The sequence below is a fragment of the Leopardus geoffroyi genome, chromosome D3, assembly GCF_018350155.1.
Source record: "Leopardus geoffroyi isolate Oge1 chromosome D3, O.geoffroyi_Oge1_pat1.0, whole genome shotgun sequence".
NCBI lineage: Eukaryota > Metazoa > Chordata > Mammalia > Carnivora > Felidae > Leopardus > Leopardus geoffroyi.
The window spans coordinates 76340657-76346656 of record NC_059339.1 but is presented as its reverse complement, the minus strand read 5'-3'; the positions used below and the strand labels follow the sequence as shown (position 1 = coordinate 76346656).

The following is a 6000-nucleotide window of genomic DNA, read 5'->3' as shown; positions in this document are numbered from 1 at the left end:
CAGGCTCCAGGCTCTGAGCTGTCGGCACAGGGCCCTACGTGGGGCTCGAACTCACCAACTGTGAGATCATGACCTGAGCCGAAGCCGGACGCTCAACTGACTGAGCCACCCAGGCACCCCTCCTTTTTTTTTTAATGTTTATTTATTTTTGTGAAAGAGAGAGAGAGGGAGACAGAGGATCCAAAGCAGGCTCTGCACTGACAGCAGAGAGCTGGATGTGGGGCTCCAGTTCACAGACCGAGAGATCATGACCCGAGCTAAAGTCAGATGTTTAATTTTGCCATCCAGGCATGCCTGTGTTTTCTGGCTTCTGTAACTTTGCTCTGGTGTTGGGCTCAGAAACTGGAAGGAACCATTTGAGATAATCTGGTCCGGTCTCACTTATACATGAGAAGACTGAGGCCCAGAGAGAGAGTGAATGACTGACCAGCCGACCCAGGCAAAAGTCAAGTGTGTGGGGGCACTGGGCTGGCTCACCTGGTAGAGGGAGAGATCCTTGGTCTGGGGGTTCTGAGTTGGAGCTTCACATTGGGTGTAGAGATTTTTTTTTTTTTTAATCAAGTGTGACTAATGAAACAGGGTAGTTTATGGTTTAACAATATCAGTTGACTCATGCACCTGGAGATCAAAATGAGTGGAGTACTCTTTGAATGTCTTCTCCGTGTAAGTCTGATCCCTGAAAGTGTGGACCTCCGAGGCCCATCTTAAGCATGGCCTCCTCAGAGAAGACACCCAACTGGGAGCCTCCTTAAGCCTCTAGTTGAGTGTCTGAATTCACGCTCAGGCTCATGACCTGAACCTCTCTGATCTGCAGGTAACTAGATATTCACTTAGGAGTTCTACCTCCCCTACCACATGTGAAGCAAACCTTTTCATTCATCTTTGACTTTCCTCCATTCTCCTTAGTGACTCTTGCTAGTGGGTGAGCAGTAAAATCCCGCGGAGTGGAGTTTCCGATGTGGAGTGTGATATATATACTGTCAAGGAGGCATGAATGCAAGCCCAGACCCCAGCTAGCAACCACGCACGCGAGCCAAATTTTCCAGCTACTCCGTGCCATTCACCTGCTGCACCTTGGCTGCTTTTGACCCCAAACCCTTAAAGGCAGAGGAGCTAGGTCTCCGCACAAAGCCTGCTTGCTGCGACTACAGGTAAGTTTCTCCAAGTCTTTTGGCGCCGGCCCCTTCCCCACCCTCTGCGCAGCGAACCGCGACGCGCGTTCGGTGACCAGTCCTGGAACGTGACTTGGCGGCGTCGAGAGGGTACAGCTCCCCTTACCGAGGCGGGGCAGGTCCCAGGCGAGCCGCGGCCCGGCCAGCTTTCCGGGCTGGGGAGGTCACCGACCCCGGGCGGCGGCCAGGCCAGCCGAGGGCGGCGGGAAAGTGACGCGAAGCTGGTGGGGCGGGGTGGCTAGCGCGGCCCCCCGGGAGGCGGGAGCGCCAAAGGAGCCGACAGCGATCGCAGCTGCCAAGTGGCAGGTCGGGCGAGGCAGGGGACGAGCTCGGGGGCACCGCCTGGGTGCCCACCTGCCGCCAGGGCGCACGGAGGGCGCGGGGCTGGACCTGGGCCGCGTGTGCCCGCCCTGGGGCTCGCCGTCCAGCCCCTCTCCGCCCCCGGGAGGGACAAAGGGAGGGCAGACGGCCGGGCCCGCCCCCAGCCCCAGCCGCGGCTGCCAGTGAGAGACTGGAGGCACCACCCCGGAGCGGAGAAACCAGTTTGGCCGGTCCCGGGGAACGGAGGGAAAAGGGCGGCCGCCGAGGACTGGCGCTCGGACGCGGGGCGGGGGAAGGCGGGGAGCCATTGGCGAGAGGCGAGAGCCGGAGGAGCCGCCGCCAACTGGACACGCTTCCCGGGGCCCCGGGCCAGCCCCGTGCGCCATGAAGCGCTAGCGCGGCGGCCAGGGCTGGGGCCGGGCGGTGGCGGCGACAACGGCCAGGTGCGCAGCGCGCGCGCGGAGGGGCGCGCACCCGACGGATGTCCCAGCAGGGGCCAGCGAGCGCCAGGTAAGGAGGGGCGCGGCGCCGGGCCCCCAACTTTCCCCACCCAACCGGCCCCGCAGTGTCCCACAGGTCCCCTGGCCGCCGCGGAGCGGGCGGACTCCCAGGATCGGGGATGCGGTGGCAGCAGCTGTCCGCGCCCTCGGGCTCCGGAGCCCGCACCGGTGGGATTTAGGCAGGGGTCCCGGGAGCCTTCTCGGCCTCGGGGATGGGGAGGCAGCGCTGTGGAGACGTCCGTGCGGGTTTCACCTGCTGGGAGGCGAGGAAACTCGCAGGTGGCGTTTGGATCGTTTGGGTTTGCCACGCACATGTCCGGGGTTAAGCTTTGAGGGGCGAGCCTGGCAGGACTTGCGGGTCCTTGGGGAGTGCCGCTGGCTTCCCTGCAGTGTCTGCCGCCCCTCTGGAAGTCTCCCTGGCCGGGTTCTGCCGGGGCCCCCTTTGGGAGCCGATGCCAACGAGTCTGAAAAAGACCTTAGGACCTCGGGTACCCTGGCGCACCTGCGGGGAGGGATGGAGGGCGAGACCGCCTCCGCCGCGGCGGCTGCAGGACCAGGCGCCCTCCTGACATCTACCGCGAGCTTTAACTCAGGTTGGGAGATGATGCGGAAGAGGGACGTTTTCCCCGGTGACCGTAGTGTCGTATCCGCCAGCTCCCGCGGCGCGGCCCCAGGCCATCTCCTTCCCTCCCCGGTGTGATACCCGGCGCTGCGGCTTCGCTGGTGTGCGTGTAGAGGGGCAACGTGTTGGGGCGGGGCGGGGAGGGTGGCAGAGAGTGGCAAGTGTTGTAACCCCCCCCCCCCCCACGTCCTCACACCTCCCCAAGCGAAAGAGAAGCCTTCCGTCGTCAGCCCGACTTCTCCGAGGGGGTTGTGCGCGCCTGGTCCTGGAACGCGGCTCCGAACTCGCATTGGCGATGGCTGTGGGGGATGCGGAACGGGGGAGGGGAGTTGACACCAAAAGTAAGGGGCGGGTGGGCCCCATTTCCGCCCAGTGAGTCCCGCTCGACCCCACCTGACCCCTTCGGCCTGCCCGCGGTGCCCCCGGCGGGCTCCAAGTCCTTCTTGGGTAGCTCCGGACGCCGCCGAGTTCCCCTCCCGGAAACTGCCCGCCCTGTCGGCCTGAGAAAAGATTCTCTCCCATCTTCCTGGTTGCATTGTCTGCAGATTTCTGTCTCTGCTCCTTGAGAATTAAATGAGACAACACAGGCCAAGCGCTTGAAGACCACCGCGCGCACAGTAGGTTATGGAGGAAGGCCGACTGCTTTCAGGAACAAAAACTATAAAACATGTGTGATAAAATCTCCAGCGATAGTGCATGCAAGCGCATATGAAAAAGAGGAAACACAGGCTGTGCAGTAAAAGTTCTAATTCTCATTGTCTCACGGGTACTTTTGTGTTTCATCTAAAATGCCATTCATTAATCCTGAGCCTATCGGTGAAGGCCTCATCTGAGCCTATTACAAATGGTTACGCAAAAGATATTCAATGTTTATTAGCCGATTACTTTCTTGGGGGTGGGGGCGTCTGCCTGCAATTACCCTCTGAATTTTCTTAATGACTTTCATTACGTCCTTGTGCTCATTTTAGGTAAGAACGCTTAACCATTTTCTTCATTCGTTACGTCCTGGTGGCTGCGCTTTGGTAATTCTTGGTGATTCTCTGTGTCTGTTACCGAGGGCCAAACGAGACTCATGTGGCTTAATGCTGGTGAACACAAATGCCATCTGAGCCAGGGCAGCTCTGGCTACCTTCAAACTTTCCTTCTGGTTTTTATTTTAAGGAAAATGCATGCCGATGTGTACTTGTTCTTGACCGTGACAGAGCTAGGAGATTTTTTTTTTTTATTTTTTTTTTATTTAGTTAAAACATTTTTTAATGGGTATTTATTTTTGAGAGAGAGAGACACACACACACAGAACCCGAAGCAGGCTTCAGGCTCTGAGCCGCCCAGGCATCCCCCTATTTATTTAGTTTTTTAAAGTTTATTTATTTATTTTGAGAGACGGGGGGAGGGGGGGTGGTGGGGGTGGTGGGGGGGGGAGAGAGACAGAGACAATCCCAAGTAGGCCCTATGCTGTCAGCACAGGGCCTGATGCAGGGCTTAAACCCACAAACCATGAAATCGTGACCTGAGCCGAAATCAAGAGTCAGTCACTTAACCAACTGGGCCACCCAGGAGCCCCTAATTTTCAGTTTTTAAGTTGAGGCTTTAAAATAATAGTTTGGTAAAGCAAATGGCTTAACAAAAAGAAGTCTGTGCGATAAGGCAGGCTTAGTACTGGTCCCACGTTTCATTTGGATTTCAGTCTCTGAGACGTTAGCATTCATGGCATTGACCAGATCTGGCTATAGGTTTCTTCCCCCTCCCCCGTCTGCCTGCCTTCCTTTCTTCTTTCCTTTCTTTTTCTTCCTTCTAAAGCAAGGAGTAGTGGATTTAGATTCCCACAAGTTTCCGTTATTTTACTTATTTTAAATTGTATTTGATTTTTAGAATTTATTTTTGTTATATTTACTTTTTTTTTTTTAAAGTTTGTTTTGAGAGAGCAAATGCACATAGGAGCTGGGGGAGGGGCGGAGAGGGAGAGGGAGAGAGAGAGAGAGAGAGAGAGAGAGAGAGAATCCCAAGTAGGTTCCTCACTATCACTGCAGAGCCCAGACCCGGACATAGGGCTCAAGAACCGTGAGATCGTGACCTGAGATCTAGAGTTGGATGCTTAACTGACTGCACCACCCAGATACCCAATATGTACTTGCTTTTTCAATTGTCTAACTTTAGATGAATTCCTGAATTTTCTGAACCTCGATTTATTTAAAAAAAAAAAAAAAAAAAAGATGTTATCAACTTCCTTTGGTTGTTGAGAGAATTAAATGGCAGAACAGGTGACTGTCCCTCATACACAGTAGGTGTTCTTATGTTGTTTTATTTTCTTCATTAAACTGATATTTTAAAAATAGTATAATGCCCAGATGTTTAGTGTGTTTTTAATATTGCCTTGCTAGTTTGAATTCCTTTTTAGTTTTTCATAAATGACATTCATGAAACCCAGGGGACCCTTATAACTCTAGAGAGATTTGAATCTCCTACTTACCTTTGCTCTTTAGTTTCATCATTGTAAAGGAAGTCTGTGCTCTTATGAATGCAGAGGAACTTGCTTTCTAGTTACCAGAACAAGTTTTGTGGGGTCCCTTCGTGTCATATATGTCTAAAGAAAACTGCTTTTAAAGTCTCTTAAGCACTGAATTTTAGATCTGTTTCTATATTTGCTCCTCGATTTGTCTCCTGGGAAGTTTCTGTGTGTGTGTGTGTGTGTGTGTGTGTGTGTGTGTGTGTGTGTGTGTGTGTGGTGGGGGGCGGGAGAGGAGACCCCCCCCCCCCCGGGTTGTGAGTTTTCAGGTATTTGTTAGCATCATCAATTAGATTAATTGTATTCATAACATCTGTAAGTGCTTTGTTACTTATTGAGATCAGTAAAAATTAATTTGCCATAGAGTTTTAATAACACAAAAAGAAGGTGGTTTATCCTTTATTTTGTTAACCGAGTCGCTCCTGAATCCCCATCCCTGTGCCTGGTTAAAGAGAACTCCCAGTCTAAGATCTTTTAAGGTCCTGGGTTATTGAACACCTGGCAGGATGGAGGAAGAGTCTAGAAAGCATGGGTATATAAAACAGTCTTGTTTCTTGTACTTATTCGTAGAAAACAGAGGAATTATCATCTGATCAGCTAGGAATACATTAGTACTTTTCCTAATACTTTGAAATGTATTGTACTTTTAAATAAATTGTTTCCAGGGACACCTGGGTGGTTCAGTCAGTTAAGGATCCAACTTCAGCTCAGGTCATGGTCTTGCGGTTCATGGTTTCAAGCCCCACGTCAGGCTCTGTGCTGACAGCCCAGAGCCTGGAGCCTGCTTTGGATTCTGTGTCTCCTTCTCTCTCTCTTTCTCTCTCCCCGTTCCTTGCTCACGCTCCATCTCTCTCTCTCTCTCTGAAAAATACACATTAA

The 6000-nt window shown here is 53.0% G+C and overlaps 1 protein-coding gene across 2 annotated transcripts in view; it reads left to right on the top strand.

The window, feature by feature from the left end:
• Positions 1 to 1449: 1449 nt before the first annotated feature.
• The window catches only part of ATP8B1 (ATPase phospholipid transporting 8B1), a 128665-nt gene continuing 124114 nt past the window's right edge, over positions 1450 to 6000 (top strand). The window contains exon 1 of one of the 2 annotated variants that reach the window (XM_045459227.1): positions 1450 to 2003. The gene's annotated coding sequence lies outside the window, so the exon portion shown is untranslated. The remainder of the gene's footprint in view (positions 2004 to 6000) is intronic. The other variant, XM_045459229.1, reaches the window with a different exon arrangement.